The sequence below is a fragment of the Balaenoptera physalus genome (assembly GCF_965194825.1).
Source record: "Balaenoptera physalus genome assembly, chromosome: 7".
NCBI classification, from domain to species: Eukaryota; Metazoa; Chordata; class Mammalia; order Artiodactyla; family Balaenopteridae; genus Balaenoptera; species Balaenoptera physalus.
Window position 1 is genome coordinate 13,021,096 of NC_138886.1, and position 22,745 is coordinate 13,043,840.

Sequence of the window (22,745 nt, forward strand, 5' to 3'; positions counted from 1 at the left end):
GAATGTGATTGCTGGATCATATGGTAAGACTAGGTTTAGCTTTTTAAGAAACTGCCAAACTGTCTTTCAAAATGGCTGTACCATTTCACACTCCCATCAGCAATGAATGAGAGTTCCTGTTGCTCCACATCCTTGATAGCACTTAGTATTGTCAGTTTTTTAAATTTAGCCGTTGTAATAGGTGTGTAGTGGTATACCACATTGTTTTAATTTGCAATTTCCTAAAGACATATGATGTTGATCATCTTTTCATATGCTTATTTGCCATTTGTATATCTTCTTTGATGAGATGTCCAGATCTTTGCCCACTTTTTTTTCTTATTGTTGAGTTTTAAGAGTTCTTTGTATATTTTGGATACAAGTCTTTTATCAAATATGTCTTTTGCAAATATCTTCTCCCACTTTATGTGGCGTATCTTTTCATTCTCTTAACAGTGTCTGTACAGAGCAGAAATTTTTAATTTTAATAAGGTCTAACATCAATTATTTCTTTCATGGATTTTGCTTTTGGTGTTGTGTCTGAAACTTCATAGCCAAATCCAAGGTCCCCTAGATTTTCTCCTATTATCTTCTAAAACTTGTATAGTTTTGCATTTTACATTTATGTCTATGATCCATTTTGGGTTAATTTTTGTGAAAGGTGCAAGGTCTGTGTCTAGATTCTTTTTTTTTTTTCTTTTAAATATGGATGTCCACTTGTTCCAACACCATTTGTTGAAAAGACTGTCCTTTCTCCATTGAATTTCCTTTGTTCCTTAGTCAAAGATCAGTTGATTATATTTGTGTGAGCCTGTTTCTGGGCTCTGTATTCTGTTCCACTGATCTAGTTGTCTGTTCTTTTACTAATACCGTGTTGTTTTGATTACTGTAACTATAGTAAGTTTTGAAGTTGGGTAGTGTCAGTCCTCTGTGTTCTTCTTCTTTAGGATTGTGTTGGCTATTCTGGTCTTTTGCCTTTCCCATATAAATTTTAGAATCAGCTGGAATCAGTCAATCGATTTTAGAATCAATATTCACCAAATAACTTGCTGGGATTTTAATTTGGATTGTGTTGAATCTATAGAGTTGGGAAGAACTACCATCTTAACAATATTGAGGGTTCCTGTCCATGAACATGAAATATCTCTCCATTTATTTAGATCTTTTATTTCTGTCATTCAGGTTTCTTAGTTTTCTTCATATGTATCTTCCATACGTTCTGTTAGATTTATACCTAAGTATTTTATTTTATTTTACTTTACTTGGGTGCTAATATAAATGATGTTGTGTTTTTAACTTAAAATTCCAAGTGTTCGTTGCTGGAATATAGGAAAGCAGTTGACTATTATAGAATAACCTTGTACCCTACAGTGTCACTATAATCACTTAGTTCTAGAAGTTTGTCAATTTATTGGGATTTTCTACATTGACAGCCGTGTCATTTGAGAATAAAGGCAGTTTTATTTCTACCTTTCCAGTCTTTTGGTATACCTTTTCTTTTCTCTTCTTGTCTTGTTTTGTCTTGTCTTATTGAATTAACTAAGACTCCCAGTGCAATGTTGAACAGGAGTGGTGAGAGGGGACATCCTTGTCCTGTTCCCAGTATTAGGTGGAAAGCACCTATTTTCTCAGCATTAAATATGAAGTTAGCTGTAGGGTTTTTGTAGCTATAGGTTTTTGTAGGTTTTTCTTCATCAAATGGACAAAGTTCGGGGGCTTCCCTGGTGGCGCAGTGGTTAAGAATCCGCCTGCCAATGCAGGGGACATGGGTTCGAGCCCTGGTCTGGGAAGATCCCACATGCCGCGGAGCAACTAAGCCCGTGTGCCACAACTACTGAGCCTGTGCTCTAGAGCCCGTGAGCCACAACTACTGAGCCCACATGCCTAGAGCCCATGCTCCACAACGAGAGAAGCCACCGCAATGAGAAGCCCGCGCACCGCAACAAAGAGCAGCCCCCACTCGCCGCAACTTAGAGAAAGCCCACGCGCAGCAATGAAGACCCAACACAGCCAAAAATAAATAAATTAATTAATTTTAAAAAGAGAGAAATTGGTCCATTTCATCTACATTATCAAATTTGTGGACACAAAGTTATTCATAATATTCCTTTATTATCCTTTTAATGTCTATGGGATCAGTAGTGATAACCCTCTTTCGTTTCTGATATTAGTCATTTTAATTACTGAATAGTAGTCTAGTAATCTTCTTTTTTTCTTGCTTAGCCTGGCTAGAGGTTTATCAGTTTCATTGATCTTTTTATAGAACCAGCTTTTGGCTTAATTGATTTTCTTATTGCTTTCCTGTTTTTAATTTCATTGATTTGTGCTCTAGTTTTTGTTATTTCTTTTCTTCTGCTTACTTTGGATTTAATTTGCTCTTCTTTTTCTAGTTTCCTAAGATGGGAGTTTAGATAATTGATTTAAGATCTTTCATTTTGTTTAATATATGCATTCAAGGCTCTAAATGTCCCTCTAAGTACTACTTTCACTGCATCCCACAAAATTCATTAAGTTCTATTTTTATTTTCACTTAGTTAAAAATATTTTTAAATTTCTCTTGAGACTTATTTTTTGACCCATGTATTGTTTAGACATGTGCTATTTAATCTCCAAATATGTGGAGAATTTTCAGCTGTCTTTCTGTTACTGATCTTTAGTTTAATTTCATTGTGGTATGAGAGCATACTTTGTATGATTTCTATTCTTTTAAATTTGTTAGGTTATGTTTTATGGCTGAGAATATAGTCTATCTTGGTAAATGTTCTGTGTGAACTGAAAATAATGTGTATTCTGCTCTTGTTGAATAAGGTATTTTATACATGTCAATTAGATCCAGTTGATTGATGGTGCTGTTCAGTTCAACTATATCCTTACCAATTTTCTGCCTGGTGGATCTGTCAATTACTGATAGAGGGGTGTTGAAATCTCCAACTATAATAGTGGATTTGTCTATTTCCTCTTGCAGTTCTATCTGTTTTACCTCACATATTTTGACACTCTGTTTTTAGCTACATACATGATAAGGATTGTTGTCTTCTTGGAGAATTGACCCCTTTATCATTAAATAATGCCCACCTTTATCCCTGATAGTTTTCTTTGTTCTGCAGTCTGCGTTGTCTGAAATTAATATAGCTACTCCAGCTTTTTTTTTTTTAGTTAGTGTTAGCATGATATATCTTTCTCCATCCCTTTACTTTTTATCTATGTCTTTATGTTTAAAGAGGGTTTCTTGTAAACAATATATAGTTGGATTTTGCTTTTTTAAATCCACTCTAACAATCTCTTTCTTTTAATTAATATGTTTAAACCATTCACATTTAAAGTGATTATTGCTATAGCTGGATTACTATTTACCATGTTAGTAACTGCTTTCCATTTATTTCCCTTGTTCTTTGTTTCTTTTTTATCTTCCCCTCTTTTTCTGCCTTCTCTGGTTTTAATTGAGCATTTTATATGATTTCATTTTCTCTCTTAATATATCAGTTATACTTCTTCTTTAAAAATTAGTGGTTGTCCTAGAGTTTGCAGTGTACTTTTTCAGCTAATAAGCCCATTTTCAAATAGTGCTATACCACTTCCCAGGGAGTGCAAGTTCCTTGTAAAAGAGTACTCCCAATTCCTCCCCCCTTCCCTAATAACTTTGCTGTGACTCATTTCACTTATTCCTAAGCTATAATCACCCAACACATTGTTGCTATTATTACTTTGAACAAACAGTTATCTGTTAGATCAGTTAAGAATAAGAAAAATAAAAAAGATTTATTTTACCTTCGTTTATTCCTTTTCTGATGCTCTTCTTTTCTTTATGTAGATCTGAGTTTCTGACCTAGATCATTTTCTTTCTCTCTGAAGAGCTTCTTTGAACATTGCTTGCAAGGCAAGTCTATGGGCAACAAATTCCTTCAGTTTTTGTTTGAGAAAGTATTTCTCCTTCACCTTTGAAGGATAATTTCTCTGGATACAGAATTCTAGGTTTATGGGATTTTTCTTTCAACGTTTAAGATATTTCACTCCTCTCTCTTCTTGCATGGTTTCTGATGAGATGCTGATGTAATTTTTTTTCTTATTCCTCTATAGGTAAGGTGTTTTTCCCCTCTGGCGTCTGTCAAGGTTTTCTCTGTCTCTGGTTTTCTACAGTTTGGATATGATATGTATAGGTGTTAATTTTTTGGTATTTCTCCTGCTTGTCATTCTCTGAGCTTCTTGGATCTGTGGTTTGGATGTCTCATTAATTTTGGAAAATTCTCAGCCATTATTACTTCAAATATCTCTTCTGTTCCTTTCTTTTTTCTCCTTCTGGTATTCCCATGGTATTTCAAGCCTTTTGTATTGTCCCACTGTTCCAAGACATTCTCCTTTACTTTATTCTTTTTTAAAAAGTTCAATTGATTATAGTGAGGTGAATGGAGTTAGAGTCTGTCATACAGAGTGAAGTAAGTCAGAAAGAGAAAAACAAATACAGTATACTAACACATATATATGGAATCTAAGGGAAAAAAAAAAAGGTCATGAAGAACCTAGTGGCAAGACGGGAATAAAGACACAGACCTACTAGAGAATGGACTTGAGGATATGGGTAGGGGGAAGGGTAAGATGTGACAAAGTGAGAGAGTGGCATGGACATATATACACTACCAAACGTAAAATAGATAGCTAGTGGGAAGCAACCACATAGCACAGGGAGATCAGCTCTGTGCTTTGTGACCACCTAGAGGGGTGGGATAGGGAGGGTGGGAGGGAGGGAGATGCAAGAGGGAAGAGATATGGGAACATATGTATATGTATAACTGATTCACTTTGTTATAAAGCAGAAACTAACACACCATTGTAAAGCAATTATACTCCAATAAAGATGTTAAAAAAAAATTCAATTTATTTACACTAAAAAACAAAAACAGTTAACCCATTTCTCCCCCACCAACCCCCCACCTTTAGCCACCACCAATTTGTTCTCTGTTATCTGTGAACTTGGGTTGGTTTTTTTAATTTGTTTTTTGTTTTTGTTTTAGATTCCATATATAAGAGAGATGCACAGTATTTGTCTTTCTCTGTTCTGTCTTATTTCACTTAGCATAATGCCCTTGAGCTCCATCCATGTTGTTGCAAATGGTACAATTTCATTCACTTTTATTGCTGAATAATAGTCATATTACAATGTCTTTATCCAGTCATCCATCAGTGGACACTTAGGTTGTGTCCATATCTCAGCTATTGTAAATAATGCTGTAATGAACATGGGAGTGCATATATCTTTTCGAGTTAATGTTTTCATTTTCTTCAGATAAATACCCAGAAGTGGAATTGCTGGATCATATTATAGTTGTATTTTTAATCTTTTATGGAGCCTCCATACTGTTTTCCACAATGGCTGCACCATTTTACATTCCCACCAACAGGGCACAAGGATTCCCTTTTCTCCATATTCTTGCCAACACTCATTATTTCTTATCTATTTGATAATAGCCATTCTAATAGGCATGAGGTGCTGTCTCACTGTGGTTTTGATTTGCATTTCCCTGATGATTAATGACATTGCACATCTTTTCAGATACCTGTTGGCTTCTTTGGACAAATGTCTATTCAGATCTTCTGCCCATTTTTAAATCAGATTGTTTGGAATTTTTTGCCATTGAGTTGTATGAGTTCTTTATATGTTTTGAATATTAACCCCTTACCAGATATAAAATTTGCAGTTATTTTCTCCCATTCAGTAGGTTGCCTTTTCATTTTTTTGGTGGTTTCCTTTGCTGTGCAAAGGAAACTTTTTAATTTGATGTTCATTTCTGCTTTTGGTGTCAGATTAAAAAGCTATAGCCAAGACCTATATCAAGGAGCTTACGGCCTATGTTTTCTTCTAGGAGTTTAATGGTTTCAGGTCTTAGTTTCGAGTCTTTAATTCATTTTGAGTTAATTTTTGTGTATGGTGTTAGATGGTGGTCCAGTTTCATTCTTTTGCATGTGGCTGGCCAATTTTCCCAACACCATTTCTTGACGACACTATCCTTTCCCCATTGTATATTCTCTACTCTTTTGTTGTAAATTAATTGACCATATATGCATGGGTTTATTTCTGGACTCTCTCTTCTGTTCCATTGATCTATGTGTCTGTTTTTATCCCAACACCATACAGTTTTCACTACTATAGCTTTGTAATATAGTTTGAAATCAAACTATACAAAGCCCACAGCTTTGTTCTTCTTTCTCAAGATTGCTTTGGCTATTTAGAGTCTTTTTTGGTTCCATACAAATTTCAGGATTGTTTGTTCTATTTCTGTGGGAAATGTCATTGGGATTTTGATACAGATTGCATTGAATCTGTATATTGCTTTGGATAGTCAGGACATTTTAACAATATTAATTATTCCAATCCATGAGTACAGAATATTTTTGCATTCATTTGTCTTCAATTTCTTTCATTGATACCTTACAGTTTTTAATATACAGATCTTTCAACTCCTTGGTTAAATTTATTCCTGAGTATTTTATTCTTTTTGATGCAATTGTAAATGGGATTGTTTTCTTAATTTCTCTTTCTGATAGTCTGTTATTAGTGTATAGAAAGCAACAGATTGTTGTGTACTGATTTTGTATCCTGTAACTTAACTGAATTCGTTTATTAGTTCTAGCAGTTTTTTGATGGCGTCTTTAGGGTTTTTCATATATAATATCATGTCATCTGCAAATAGTGACAATTTTACTTTTTCCTTTCCAATTTTGATTCCTTTTATTTCTTTTTCTTGCCTAATTGCTCTGGATAGGACTTCCAATACTATGTTGAATTAAATTGGTAAGAGTGGACATCTTTGTCTTGCTCCTGGCCTTAGAGGAAAAGCTTTCAGCTTCTCACCATTGAGTATGATGTTAGCTGAGGGCTTGTCATATATGACCTTTATTCTGTTGAGGTATCTTCTCTCTATACCTGATTTTTTGAGAGTTTCTTTTATCATAAATAGATGTTGCACTTTGTCAAATGCTTTTTCTGCATCTATTGAGATAATCATATGATTTTTATCCTTCATTTTATTAATGTGGTATACAACATTGACTGATTTGCAGATGGTGAACCATCCTTTGTATTCCTGGAATAAATCTCACTTGATCATAGTGTATGATCCTTTTAATGTATTGTTGAATTCAGTTTGCTAATATTTTGTTGAGGATTTTTGCATCTATGTTCATCAGGGGTATTGACCTATACTTTTTTTTTCTTGTGGCATCCTTGTCTGATTTTGGTATCAGGATAACGCTGGCCTCATAAATGAGTTTGGAAGAGTTCCCTCATCTCCTATTTTTTGGAAGAGTTTGAGAAGGTGTTAGCTCTCCCTAAATGTTTGATAGAATTTGCCTGTGAAGCCATCTGGTCCTGGACTTTTGTTTGTTGGAAGGTTTTTGATTACTGATTCAATCTCCCTACTAGTAATTGGTCTGTTCAGACTATCTACTTCATCTTGACTAAGTCTTGGTAGGTTGTTTGTTTCTATGAATTTATCCATTTCTTCTAGGTTGTCCAAAGACACTGTTCCTGGACATTCAGGGTTTTTTTGTTTTTTTATTTTATTTTATTTATTTGTTTATTTATTTATTTATTTTTGGCTGCATGGGGTCCTCGTTGCTGTGCGTGGGCTTTCTCTAGTTGCGGTGGGTGGGGGCTACTCTTCATTGCAGTGCATGGGCTTCTCATTGTGGTGACTTCTATTGTTGTAGAGCACGGGCTGTAGGCGCGCAGGCTTCAGTAGTTGTGGCACACGGGCTCTAGTTGTGGCTCGCGGGCTTTAGAGCGCAGGCTCAGGAGTTGTGGTGCACGGGCTTTGTTGCTCCGCGGCACGTGGGATCTTCCCAGACCAGGGCTTGAACCCATGTGCCCTGCATTGGCAGGCGGATTCTTAACCACTGTGCCACCAGAGAAGTCCCTCAGGTTTGGGTTTTCTTTTTTTCATTCATTTTTCTCTTCTCATTTCAGTTTGGTGTTGAAAACTCGACCTCTGTGCACTGGTGCTGAACCAAATCTTGGAGACAGAGTTTTGGATGAAGTAGAAAAGAATAGCTTTATTGTTTTGCCAGGCAAAGGGAGATACAGTGGGCTTTTGCCCTGAAAAACTGTGTGTCCCAACATGGGGGAATTTGGTGAGGAGTTGTATAGCAATAGTTCAAGGGCAGCGTTGCTGATAAGGATCTGTGTGTGTGCAGGGCCTGTATTCCTTTAATGTGGCCTCAGGTGATTTCCTGATGAGCTTCTGTGATTCCTTTAATCTGGCCTCAGCTGGTCCCCTGATCTTCTCTGAAGAAAGCTCCATCAAGTAGTTAGCATCTTCCATTTGGTGGGGGTTTTAGTTCTGCAGAAGAGGTTAAATATATTGTTGTGTGTATCCCTTGAGGCAGAATGAGGACCCTGCCCCAAGGCTGCACTACTGTTTCTCGGCTGCTCCTCCCGTGTCTCTGCATCCCCTCCCTTCCCTGATTAACAACTGTTTGAATCTGCCCTTTGGGACTCAGAGAAGGTCGTGGAGTCTATTCCCTACAAACAAGAAACAGGGGACAGAAATGCTTCCATGCCCAGGGGCCCCACAGGGTCCTGCTCAGTTTCAAGTTTGTGACATTCCTATTGACATATCTTCAGGCTCACTGATTCTTCCCTTAGCTATGTCTAGTCTATTTCTGAGCCCATTGAGAGCTTTCTTCATTTCTGTTATGGTGTTTTTAATTTCTAGCATTTCCTTTTGATTCTTTCTTAGAGTATCCATCTCTCTCCTTACATTGCCCATCTGTTCTTGAATGTTGCCTACTTTTTCCATCAGAGCCCTTAATATATTAATCATCATTATTTTTAATTCTCTGTCAGATAATTCCAACATCTGTTTCACATCTGAGTCTGATTTTGATGCTTACTTTGTCTCTTCAGACCATGGTTTTTTCTCATCTTTTAGCAGGTCTTGTAATTTTGGGTTGAAAGCTGGACATGATATATCAGGTACTAAGAACTGAGGCAATCAGGCTTTAAGTGTGAGGTTTTATGTTAACCTGGCTGGAAGCTGGGCTGTATTTAATGTTTGCTGCAGCTGTAGGTACCAGAGGCTTCAGCTTCCTTGGTTTTATTTTCAACCCCCAATTGTCTTTGGGTTTCCTTAAACAATCCTTCTTAAATTGTTTTGCTGCTCTCGGTTGTATCCACTGTTGTAATATTGGAGCCCTGTTGATGTGGTAATTTGCTGGGGAGAGAAAGCATTTGATAATCTTATGGTTAAATCTCAGTCTCTTAGTGGGCTTGAGTACTTGGACTGAGATGTTCAGAAGTGTTTCTTAGCCTTTTTTTTTTCTTTCCTTATGTGAGAAAGAAGGAAGAGAGAGCCTGCAGTTAGTTGTCTTTCCAGGAAGAGAGAGCCTGCAGTTTTCTAATTGCCCTTCCCTCAGCTCAGATAAGCCTCTGGTAAAGCAGTTCCCCTTGAGGGCAGGCCTTTGTTATGGAGAACACTCTGGGCATATTTCAAAATGATTACCTTCCCCTCATCCCTGCCTGAAGCAAGAGGGATTTTTCTCCTATAATCACCTTGAGAACCTGGTTGGGTTCTGGAGGTAAAGTGTGGGGGACCCCCTAAAACTCAGCCCCCAGGAATTTCTAACTCTCAATCTAGTCCGCAGTCAGCCTCCAGCAATTCTTGAATCACCAGTTAAGTGTTTCTACCAGTTACTGGCTCTAGCAACTTCTGCTCCCAGTAAGCTGATCTCAGCTGTGATTCTCCATATTCACTTGTCTGTCCAGTTTTTAGGGTGACAGTTTGCCCTGTGACCTTATTTCTCTGACGGATGTAAGAAAAACCATCGATTTCCAGTTTGCTCATCTTTTGTTCTTATTGTGAGGATGGGAGTGATGACTTCCAAGCTCTTTATGTGTCAGAGCTGAAACTGGAAGTCCTCTTTACGTATTTGTCCCTGGGGACATTTGGGCATGCCTGGAGACATTTTTTGTTGTCACAACTGGGGAAGGAAAGAGGGATGTTGCTATTGGCATCTAGTGGGTAGAGGTCAGAGATGCTTTAAACATCCTGTAATGCATAGGACACTCCCCCCTCCGCCAACATAGAATTTTCTGGCCCCAAATCTGAAAAGCGTCAAGGTTGAGAAACCCTGAGGTGGAGTGTGCCGGCTCAGAATCTCCACAATAGCTCTCTGTGTGCTTGAAATGGCCACATTTTCCCTTCAACTTTCTTAAAAGACAGCTCCTGGGGCGGTGGAAGCACTTACCCGAGCCCCACCACGGTCACATGATGTAGCTGCCAATCAACTCAGGGTGAGGGATAGCAGCCTCCTGGGAAAGGTGCGCTCCTGAAGTGTTCGGTGAGACCTTACATGACTGAGGTGCTTTCTTCGTGGTAGCAGGTGGTTGTCTCTGCCCACACTTCCCCGCTGATCACGTCTGGAGGGAGGAGCAAGCCTTATATAAGCTCAGCCTCATGCAACCTTCTGTCATTTTGGCTCTCCAGGGCCTGGGGAACCCCCTCCCTCCTGAAGTCTCAAGGGAACGTGGTTCTGTTCTGCACAGACCTGGCAGGGATGCTTGCCACCGGCAGGATAAAATCTGAGCTCTTTAGCCTGTGAAATGGGCCCGGCCAACCTCCTCTCCATCCTCTGCAACCCCGGCCCCCCGTGCCAGACCCGCTCTCCTCCCACACACCCTGTGCGGCCGCTACACACGCTACTCCACATGGACCAGACCAACGTGCTTCCTTCCGTGCCTCTGCTCGTGCTTACCTCCCTGCCTGACTGCCTGGGCAATGCCCACATGCAAGACCCTCCTTCGTGAAGCTTCCAGGCCCCTCGCCCTGCCAGTCACACTGTCTTCTGTGTTGTCGGTTCTAGGCACCCCCCCACCGCAGGTCTTAGCTCACTGGATTATAAGTGTTTGTGTCTTTCTGTGTCCCCTTCCCACCTGCCCCCGTGGATACTGATGCCCGTGCCTGATTCATATCTGGGGCCCAGGGCCTAGCACAGTGAAACCTTGGTGAACGAATGAGTGAGTGAGTGAATGAATGAATGAGTGCTTGGATGGAATGTCACCGCTTCTTATTCTCGGAGTGGCTACTTCCAAGACCCCTAATGATCCCCTGTTGACCGCCTGGTTACCTAAAACACAGGGCGCACGACCTCAGCTCTACCTCTTCTTCTGCCATGGATGCTGTATGATCTTGAACAAGTCACTTGCCATCTACACTAGGTACACCCACGGTAACCAGCTGCAACACTGCAGCGTGTCCTAGGCGTGGTCTCAAGAAGAGGAGGTAATAGAATCCTAACCAGGTTCAGGACTCTCCCTAATTCTCCATTTGCAGTGGCCCCAACTGGCCCCCAAACAGCACCGTTCCCAAGCGTGAGTACAGTGACAGAAATATTTTCGTGCACTAATAAAATTACCTTCTCTAAAGAAGGCAATTTGCATGTTAATGTTTTGGGTAATTCTGTACAGCTCCAGTGCCCTCAGGGCTGCAATTTCTCTCTGACAAAGTGACAAAAATAAACTCCCACATAAAAGAGCATTTCTCTTATCTCTCATTTGTGCTCTAAAGTGACATTCTTAATATAAGTCAAGTTGAAACCCACTTCTCTGTCTTATTTTTGACACTCATCTGCCTCCCATCACCTCTCCAAGTGACAGGCCGGCTCCTCAGAGCTCTTCAGAGGGGCCTCTTCTCGAGGACAGGCGCCCCGCCACCGCCAAGGCTCCTGACTCTGGTCTTCTAGAAGGTGCAGCCAGTTAACTGGAGGGCAAATATGGGGAGCAGGGAAGAGGGCTGCATTTGGTGGGTGAGTTAGGGCAGCCTAACTTCCCCCGAATTACCTATTTTCTGGAAACAAAGAACTACTACAATGAGATGAAGATTCTGAGCCTCTGCCCTCCAGGGCAGCAGACTGTTTATCTGCCAGGGATGGCCTCTCTGATTACCTAAAGATAATAAAGAAAGACACTCTTGGGAATTGCCTGGTGGTCCAGTGGTTAGGACTCAACCCTTTCACTGCTGTGGCCCGGGTTCAATCCCCGGTGGGGGAACTAAGATCCCACAAGGTGCATGGTGCGGCAAAAAAAAGAAAGAAAGAAAGAGAGAGAGAGAAAGGAAGGGAGGGAGGGAGGGAAGGAGGGAAGGATGGAGGGAGGTGGGGAGGGAGGGAGAAAGAAAGAAAGGAAGGAAGGAAGGAAGGAAGGAAGGAAGGAAGGAAGGAAGGAAGGAAGGAAGGAAGAAGGAAAGAAAAAGAAGCTCAGATTTATGGGGTTTCTTCCATGTACCAGGCCGGGCCCCTTACATCTAAATTCTCTCACTGAACCCATCTAAGAGCCACACAGGGTAGGTAGAAAATGAGGCTCCCAGAAGTGAAGTGAATGAGCCAAGGTCACCTAGCGCCATGTAAGAGGCAGACCGTGGATTTGACCTTAGACACGTGTGATGTAAAGCCTGGGTTCCTTCTGCCGTAAGTGGATGCTGAAAGCATGCTCATAACATCAGTGACCCAAGCAGTGGGAAGGGAGGAGAAGACTGACACTTACCAAACACCTACTGTGTATCCTGCGCTACGCCTATAGATTTCTTTTCTTTTTTTTAATTAAAATTTTTAAATTAAACAATTTTTACAATTTTAAAGATTACTTTTCATTTACAGTTATTTCAAAATTGGATATGTTCCCCATGTTGTACAATCCACCCTTGAGCCTATCTTACACCCAATAGTTTGTACCTCCTACTCCCCCATCCCTATATTGCCTCCCCGCCCTGCCCCCACTGGTGACCACTAGTTTGTTCTCTGTATCTGTGAGTCTGCTCCTTTTTTGTTATACTGTATTCACTAATTTGTTGTATTTGTTAGATTCCCCATATAAGTGACATCAGGCAGTATTTGTCTTTCTCGGTCTGACTTATTTCACTTAGCATAATGCCCTCCAAGTCCATCCATGTTGCTGCAAATGGCAAAATTTTCACTTTTTTATGGCTGAGTAATATTCCATTGTAAATATATACACCACATCTTCTTTATCCATTCATCTGTGGCTTCCGTATCTTTATGCCTATAGATTTCATTCAGTTAGTCAACTAATGGCCTGTGAGCACCTACCACCTGCCAGGCACGGTTGGTGACAGCAGGTGCAGTGACCAATAGGATAGACCCCCCCCCCAAGGCCCCACGCCGTGGACAGCACGGTAGCAGAGACAGACAGACATTAAACTCAGAAATACAGAAGTAAACACGTAATTAAATGTTGTGATTAGTTCTGGGAAATAAGATGACTAAGTTTTAAGGAGGATAGCAGAGAAGACCTAATATATATTGGGAGGTGGGTCAGGGAGATCTGTCAGGAAAAGTAACATTGGAGCCGAGATCTAAGTGGCAACCAGGGAGAGGCTGAGGGAAAGGGCGTTCGGGCAGAGGGGTGAGCCGCCGGCTCGAGGGGCAGCCCAGCCGCAGAGGCAGGCAGGGGCTGGATCTTACCTGGATCTTACCGCGTGCTCACAGCACGTTAAGGATGTAGATTTGTTCTGAAGAGCTTAAAGCAGGGGAATACGCGGCTTGACTCGTGTTTCTAAAAGGTCACTCTGGATGCGGTGTTGGAAGTGCGGAGACCAGTGGGAGGCTTCATGGGGGTCCAGGGGAGCTGTGGCCTTGCAGGCTCGGGGGTTGGGGGGATGGTGGGGGTGGGTGCAGGGTGTAAAGTTCTTGGGGTGTTGGGGGGAGGCAGGGACTGTGGGAGAGGAGTTTCAACAGTGGCTCTCAGACTTCTGGCAGGAACAACTAGGAGGGTGGAGATATAATTTATTTAAATGGGTAGGACGTCAGGAAAGCAGAATCGGGAAAGGAAGGCCCGGAGATCCATTTCTAACAGGCTCTTTGAGATGCTAATGAGACACCCCAGTGGCAAAAAAGCAGTGGGGCCTGGAAAGAACGATTCGATGGCATTGATTCACAGAGGATATTTAAAGCCTAGGGAGTGAATGACAAGGAGAGGGAGAAGCTGAGCCCAGGTGGAGAGCCCTGCAGGACCCCAATACCCAGGAGAGCAGAGCAAAGCCAGCAGAGGACAGGAGAGCCTGAGCCGGGAGTTCCTAGCGAGACCAAGAAAAGCTGGGGAGAGAGTATTCAAGGAGGGAGCTTCCACGTGGACAAATGCAGAGAGCCAGCTAAGATGAGGGGAAGGGAAGGTGGCCAGCCATTTAGCGAGAGCAGCTTGGTGGCGAGATAGGGAACAGCCACCTGAGATGTCAGAGGGAAGGCTGTGGAGACAGCGCCTGCGCCACCATCCCTTTGGGAAGTTTGGCTAGCAAGAAGTAGAGATAGAAAGGTGACTCACGTATGCGATGTCGAGGCAGCCTTTTAATGCAAGACCGGGTGCATTTGCTGGCCAGTGAGCGCGATTCAGGAGAAGGCGAGACCCTGATGATCTTGGGGGCACTGGACACTGATGCCAGCCCACCTGCTGCTTTTCCCTTAGGCTCTGCAGCATTCCTGCCTCTCCCAGTCAGTCATCTGCTTCTTCCTTTGCCTTCTAACCCTACCTACTCCCGGTTCCGCCCCCTCTCTCCCCTCCCCACTCCTCCCTCCCTTCCATCAGATGAGGGATAAGGGCTTGCTGGGCTCTGTATCCACCTGATGGGTGGTCAGCAAAAGTCTGTGGAAGTGAATTGCTCTGGTTGCCGCCTTGCAAATCCTCTCAGAGCAAGGCCATCGTGGGGAAGAAGAGCTAGGTTTGCTCTCTGAAAAAGTGAGGCCAGTGGGGAAGCTTTGCATATTTCAGCTCAGAGGCAGAGAGCACACAGTGAGAATGGGCCTCCTGGGGAGGTGATGAGACCCCATCACTGGATGTGGCCAAGTGAGGGGCTAGATGACCACCGTCAGCAATGTCAGGGCGGGCATGCTCAGCTCAGCACCTCATGGGGAAACTACAGGAAGCCAGAGAGACAGTACCAGAAACCATGCTGTTCCTGCTGACCTGTGACTTGTGGCTCCTTCCCTGCCTCTCTGAGTGAACCTGGGGCCGGGAGGGCAGATTCACAGAGCTGGGCTCACAACCCCACCGCCGCCTCCAGTCTGTGGGGCTCCGGGTGAATGTCTTTACCTCCCCGCACCCCAGAAGCCTGTAGTGTCCAACTAATAAACAGCCCAAGACAAAAGCAAAGCTTCGCTATGTCCCTAAACACAGGTGAAAAACCAAAGGGTGAAATGGGGGTCAGAAATGCACCTGTTTTGAGGATGAGGCGAGAGGCGCCTTAGAAAGAGCTCACCGCGGTGCCTGGTACATACAACGTGTGTGCTGCATGCCAGCTACTCTTATTACTTCTTCCTACTGAGTGGTGTTATGATCCTGTAAGGGCCTGGATTGTGTGACCTCTGAAGTCCTTTCCAAGCGAGAGATTGTGACCACTTGCTGAGGGTTGAGTGTTGAACCTCAGAAGGTCCGTTGGAGCCATTAATCCCACAAGAAATGTCTAGAATAGCACAAAGGAGGTGCAGGAAGTGGTCACCAGCCCTGTAGCCTGTCTCCCCAGACAATGACTCAGGAGCTTGCATCCTTGTCATGGTGGAATCAGGGGTGACACTGGCTGGGACTGGAGCCGGACCTACCAGCCGCTCTGCACCGGCCAGTGGCATGACCTGTGATTAATGAAATGATGGAATAGCCGCTTTCATCTTTGGTTGTGTTTGTTATTTGGGTGCCGCGGGCATCTGGGGGCAGTGATTTTTCTCTAAGGCCTATTTATGGTTCGTTCCTGACACTTGGTAATTTTTCCATCCAGCCAAGGACAAAGGTGATGGTGACCTGTTGCTGTAATGTTTAGATACAATGACTGCGCACGTGCAACTTCTGTTCCCCAGCCATGCGGAGAGGCAGGAGCAAGGCCATCCCTTCTGTCCCTTAAAGGGTGGGCCTTGAAAGGTTTCCATCTGGTTTGGGGAGAGGTGGTGTCGGGCAGCAGTGGGGGGCCCAGCGCCACCACTCCCAACGGTGCAACCTTGGGCATGGGAAGTGTGACCTTGGGCAAGTGGCAAGTCACTCCTCTCGTCTGCACAGTGTGAATGAACATCAGCAGCACCAGCCTCTCAGGGTTGCGCGTTTGGGGAAAACGCACAGCGTGAGTCCTGGCGGGCAGAGCATCCTCGATAAATGTGGTTTGTGATTCTAATTAGTATCATTTTTAAAACATTCAGAAGCCACCATCCCTCCTAATGCTTCTGGAATCCTGAGAAACGGTCCAGTCCTCTGCCCATTTTACAGAAGGGGAAAGTGAGGCCCGGAGAGGGGGAGTGACTGGCTCAAAGCCACGCTGTGCGGAGGGCACAGACCACGTGAGAGTCCAGGTCCTCTAACACCCCTTGCAGGACTTTTCCCCCTGTAACCCCAGTCAATCGGTTCATTGATTTCCACAAACGCTTTTTGAAAGCCTGCTCTGTGATGGCTGGAGATGGGGGCGAAGACTCCCCGGCCTCACAACAGCCTAGTGTGGAGACACACGGTCAGCTATTACAATAAAAGAAGAAAATGAAACCAGCGTTATGATAGCACTCCAGGCAGCGGGAGGTGAGAGGGCAGACATCAAAGTGGGGAGATGACTGGTATTTTTTAAGCACTGTATTGGGCTTTTGCTGGGTGATGCCTTGTAAAAGCCACTCTTTACAGATGACGAAACCAAGCCCTCCAGAGGCGAAATGGCTCCCGAAAGACTAGACAGCTAGTATGCAGCAGAGCTGGAACTGAGACCAGCCCATCAGTCACTACTCCACGGAGCCAAAAGCCATCTCACAGGAACTGCCCAGGTTTCATCTCCTGCAGTGGAGCCCTTTGAGACCCCAGCCCCAGGCCTGGAGGGACCGTGGTAATGCCTGCGGGGACCGTGCAGCCGCAGATCAGGAAGAGGCTGCAAGGCAGCCCCAAAACGGAGAGAAGACAGATCCTTGTGATTAAGCACCTCGGAGTTGGTGCAGCCGTCACATAGCGCTTGTGGGGAACATTCCGCTTCACAGATAGGAACCACTAAACTAATTCAGGTCAAGGTCACTCAACTTGATTTCCCATCAACGATTCCAGACAGGAATCTTGTATACTTATGTGCTTAAAATTTCCCTATGAGACAGAAACATCTATTCCAGGTGAATAATGAGAAAGAGATTTAAAGGTTAGGGCGAGAGAAGGAATCGGCGAGTAGCTGTCCTAGCCCAGCACACCAGTTTTTGAAATAGAAGTACTAGCAAGGAAGCACAGGTATTTTTGAGAGGAAAAAAAAAAAAATCTCATATTCAGTCTGGGGTAATATCCCTGGCTGTCGACAATGATTTGGATTTAATTATATCATATGTGCAAACGTGCTCTATAAACTATAAAATAATACATAAATGTCAGATGTTAAGAAAGAATGCGGTGTTGGAAAGAGAACTGTGGGTTTGAGAGTCAGGTAGGGTTTAAATGCTGCCTCATCCACTTAGGGGGACCTTGACAAGCCACTCGGCCTTTCTGGGTCTCAACTATAAGTGGGGAATCCTTGTAATAATGTCCTCTTCTGAACATTACTCCGAGAACCAGACAAGAAAACAGATATTCTTTGGAAATTGGCAAGTGCTCTGCACACGGAAGGTGTTATTCTCGTTTCCATCCTTAAGCCCCAGAGTAGATGGTGGGATTATCGGAGAGCAGCCACCAGCGCTGTCATTAAGTCCTGCGTGCAAGGTCCCCTCCCTGGGCATGGAGGGGAGCGGGCTTGGGGCCAGGAGCCCGTGGGCCCACCCTCAGCAGGCTGATTGACAGAATGAGGCCACAGTCTGTCAGGGGCTGCATCCCAATATCCAGGTGGCAGCCTCCGTGAGAGCCACGTGGATGGCTACACTGGAATGTTTTGAAGGCTGCTTTCTCCGGTGAGATCCATCAATTCAAATGAAGTTTCGAAAAACACTCAGCAGCTTATCTTCAGGCACAGGGGGCAGGTGGGGAAAGCCTGTTTGCAAAGCCTGGCAGAGGGGACTGCACCTTCTTGCTGACATCCAGCAGAGATGGGGGGGCTCTCTCCCTCATTCACTGCAAGGCAGCATCGTTTCTTCCTTCTAAGTGACTGGAAGTAACACCCCGACTTGGCCATCTCTTTGAAGGCTCTTGAAGCAGCAGCAGAGTAAAGAAGTTATGAGAATGGTCCTAGGGTCAGCCACCTTACCAGCTATATGACTTTGACAAGTCTCTTGAATATGAAACGGGATTGATGGTAACACTTGCTTCATGAGATTTCTGAGAGATTCATTCAGTTAAATAACGCAAAGGCATCCCTTAGCCCAGGGCTTGCACATAATGAGGGCTCAATGAATATGAAGTGCTATTGTTTCCTTTCATCCCTTTTACTGTAATGGGTCACTGAAGCAATGTTACCAAAGAGACGCTTCCAACTCTGCATCAGAGCTGTGAGGAGTGTTCTGGCAGGGCTGGTGGAGGAGCAGGGAAGAGGGGTGGGGTCTCTTACACCTTTCCAAAATAGCTCAAGTAATCTCAGAGACTTGGTAAATGGTAGGTGAGCATCCCAAGTACTGGGTGCACTGCAGCAGAACCAAGCTATGGACCAGGGTGCTATGGACTAAACCCCAATTCATATGTTGGAACACTAAAACCCTCAGTGTGACTGTATTTGGAGATGGGGCCTCTGAGGAAGTAATTAAGGTTAAATGAGGTCATAAGGGTGGGGCCCTGATCCAATAGGACTGGTGTCCTTATAAGAAGAAACACCAGAGAGCTGGCTCTCTCTCTCTGCCATATGAAGGCACAGCAAGAAGGCAGCTGTCTGCAAGCCAGGAGGAGAGCCCTCACCAGAACCGAACCACGCTGGCACCCTGATCTCGGACTTCCTGCCTCCAGAGCTGTGAGAGCTGTCGTTTGAGCCACTCCAGCTATGGTGTTTTGTTACGGTACTTGGCAACCCAAACAGATGAAGATGAGGGAGAGAGGGGGGCAGTGGGATCGCAGAGGAGAAAGCTTGTTCTGTGCGTCCCCAAAAGTTCTTGATTGCCCAGCGCTATGTTTCTCAAAGACCATGCTCTTAACTTCTTTACTGCACTGTCTCCTCAAGAGCCCTTCGAGAGATGGCCAAGAGGGAGTGTTCATTCCCAAGCTTCCTGATCACCCTCGTGGGTCGAATCCCCAGAGCTGCAGTTACAAGTGTAGTAGCTAGGGCCTCATCACCAACAGACAATCCCCAGGGGACGGGAACAGGAACCTGCATTTCTGGCAAGGTCCCCAGGCAATTTTATGCGTAAAGTGTTTGAAAACCCCGGGCCTTGAGGGGAAGGCCAGTCCCTCAGCCTGCTGTTTGTGTCCCTCTTTCATGAGGACTCCTGACTCGCCCTCACACCCGCATCCACCCCGTCGGCAGCCCACAGAGCCACAAGCGTGACCCCCAGACTCTATTCAGAACCTCATCATCCCTCACCACCTCCACCACTGCCGTCTGGTCCGAGCCACTGTCAGCCCTCGCCTGGACCAGCACAGTTAGCCCCCTAATGGGTCTCCCCGCTTTCTTTCTCATGTGCCCCTGCCACCTGCTGTCAATGCGGCAGCCACCCTGACCGTGTCACTTCGAAACTTCCCAGTGGCCACCCATCTTCCTCCGCAGGAAATTCGAAGTCCCACCTTGGTCTGCAGGGCCCTTGTGGCCTGGCCCGCTAGAACCTTTCAGGTCTAGACTCCATCAGTACAGACAGAGAAGGGCAGGGCCTCGCAGAGGGCAACGGAGCTCTGCCCCCCTTAGCGGTTAAGTGATGACGCTGCAAGAAACCGGGGAAGTGCGGTTTCTCAGAAACCAAGAGAGGACGTAATGCAAAGTTGGAACAAGTTCATGCTTTTCCAGCTCCATCATTAGTCTTTTAAAAATAACTGATTGAGTCTGCTTTCAATCAGAGTGTCTTAAAAGGCATTTTTAGCCCAAAGTCAAGCTTCTCGCAGTTCGGGGGCAGGCCCTTTTGCAAGCAGGCCCCTTTTTGCAGATGGTCTTTGGCAGTGGAGAAAGAACAGACTGAACTCAGCAGTGGGAGGAGGTGGGGAGGGGACGGGTTCTCAAAGTGGGGTCCTGACCAGCAGCCTCGTTACCACCTGGGGACGTGTTCGAAGTGCAGGTTTTCAGGCCGTACCTCAGACCTTCAGAACTAGGAACTCTGGGGGTGAGGCCGCAGTCTGTATTCCAACAAGCCCTCCAGGGGATTCTCAACAGAATCAGCGGTGCCTGAGGCCTGGGTTCAAACCCCAGCCCTGCCACTTACCAGTGTGTGACCTGAGGGCAAGTTATTTCATCTCTCTGGGCCTCAGTTTTCTCATCTGCACAATGGGAGTTGTAGTGAGGATCAGAGCACCAGGCGCAGTGTACGTGACCCACGCACGAGTCAGTGATGTCCACTCCCCTGCATCCCCACATATATATATATATATATATATACGTATATATATAACATACATATATATAACATACATATATATGTATATATATGACATACATATATATAATATACATATATATAACTTTTGTCAAAGTAGAACACATATGCAGAAAGTTTGCATTGCATTTTTTCAAAGTAATGACTTCAAATTCAAATAGTAGCAAAGGGTTCATAATTAAAAGCAGCTGCCCCTGCATCACCTCTTTCTACTCTCTAGAATTTCCCATTGCATATTTTTTAATTGCACATGTTTACTATAGAAAATCAGAAAATGCAGACAAGCAAAAAGAAAACCAAGTATAACACGTTAAATCCCATTTCTCATTTTAGAATGTCTTCTTCCAGGTGATTTAGCCATGTTTTTTCCTCCAAAAAAGGTCTTCATTGTATTTTTTCAGTGCGTTATAGCTCTAATCACAGCCTGCCTCCAATTAAGGGAAGGAAACGAGTGTTTGTTGAGAAAAGGTGCTCAATTCTCACTATTCAGAGTGTAGACCAGCAGCCTGGGTACCACTGGGAAGCTTGTCAGAAATGCAGGGTCTCGGGCCCCACCTCAGAATCTGCATTTTGACAAGATCGTGGTGACATTAAAGCCGGGGAAGGGGGTGTAGACCCCAGAGCTACTGACACTTGCGGTCACGAACTGTTCCTTACAGTCCTGGATAAGAGACTTGAGCCAGCATGTAAATGCATGTGGCTTCCTTTATAAAGAGAAAGACTTGCTACAAAGTACTGCCAGCTGAACTAAGCAATGTGATTGATGAGGAGGGTGATTTACATTCTGGCCGGAGCTCCTTAGCTTGTCAGGGACCAGGGACACGCAGTTCCTGGACTCAGCACCCGTCGGTCGACCACACTTGGAGTAGCGGTGCTCTCGAGATCACACAGTTGGGAAGCTGGGGGCTGGGACTGCACTGCGTTTCTCGGGCTTTAGATCCTGGCCTCTTCACCCTGTGTGTACCAGATCCTCCCACCGACTGTAACACACACACACACACACACACACATGCACGCACAGCCTAGGAGAGCCCTGGCCCAGAGTCGGTGATTAGGAAACGTCTGTCTCCTGATTGTAGACTGAGGCCTCCATTCCCCTGTGTCTCTTTCCGCACCAGGCCTCTGTTTACATTAAAAGGGTTACTGTTCTCTTTATCAACGCCTGTCAAGACCAAGCAGGGGACGTGCAGAACGTCTGGAGTCAAGAGAAGCTAAGCAAAAAAGCTTTGATGGACTTAGAAGAAGATTAAGAAAAAACAACTTTGCTCAGCTCAAGTTTCCGACGCAAAAAGATCTCTCAGATCCCAAGGTCCATATCCAGTATTTACAAACCCCAGGCCAGGCTTCTGCCTGCAGTGACAGAGCAGGCAACTAGCACGTCTGAGCCGGGAAACAAGGCCACTGGGAAGGTGTGTATTAGTGGAGTAGGGACTGGCCTCATCCAGAATGCTGTGTGGCATTTGGTATGCCTTAGAGCCACCTTTCCCAAGAAGCCCATGGAATCCCATGAATGTGGATCACGGGGTTCATTTTAACTACGACATTGGGAAGACTCAGAACCTTTCATGCAGCACAACATAGTTAAAAGAACTGGGAGTCAGAGTTTGAATTTCCAGGCCACAATTCTCTGGCTCTATGACCTTAGGGAAGTTGCTCGGCATCTCTGATTGTTAGTTTCCTCATCTGTAAAATGAGGCATCATAATAATGACCTCGAAAAGGCATGTCTGTGAAGCACCTAGCACCGACTCATTCATTCATTCATTCATTCACTCGTGTAGTCTGTCCCTCTATACTGAGCGCCTGCTGGGGACCTGGCACCGGGGGCACTGAGGTGAGATGGAGCCCGCAGTCCAGAGGGAAGATAGAGATTGTTAAAGAACCACACAAATAAACCCTGAACTAGCCACCAAAGGTGCGACAAAGAAAAAGTGCCAGAAGCCTGAACCAGGAGCTGTATGTAATCTGGGCCTCAGGGGAAGTTTAGCTGAGTAAGTGATTTTCAGCTGAGATCCCAAGGATGAGTAGGAGTTTATGAGGCAAAGTAGGAGAAGAACATTCCAGGGGCATAATGGGGACTCTTGTTAATACCTTCCAGAATATAGTTTTGGGTAGAGAAGGGGTCAGGTATATTTTACTTTTTGAGGTAAAATTTACATATAGCAAAATGCACCAATCTTAAGGTAATATAACTTGCAGCTTTTGACAAATGCACACACTCATGTAAATGTCACCCCTATGAGGATACAGAACATTGCCATCAGACTGGGCTCATCTTCATACCCCTTTCCCTTATTATAAAAGCAGTGCGATGGGTTTTAATGGGAACATCTGATG

The 22,745-nt window shown here is 44.4% G+C and overlaps 1 protein-coding gene across 6 annotated transcripts in view; it reads left to right on the forward strand.

Annotated features, from left to right (window-relative positions):
- Positions 1–22,745, forward strand: part of TTLL11 (tubulin tyrosine ligase like 11) — a 255,910-nt gene that overhangs the window by 230,977 nt on the left and 2,188 nt on the right. The gene's annotated exons all lie outside the window — the stretch shown is intronic.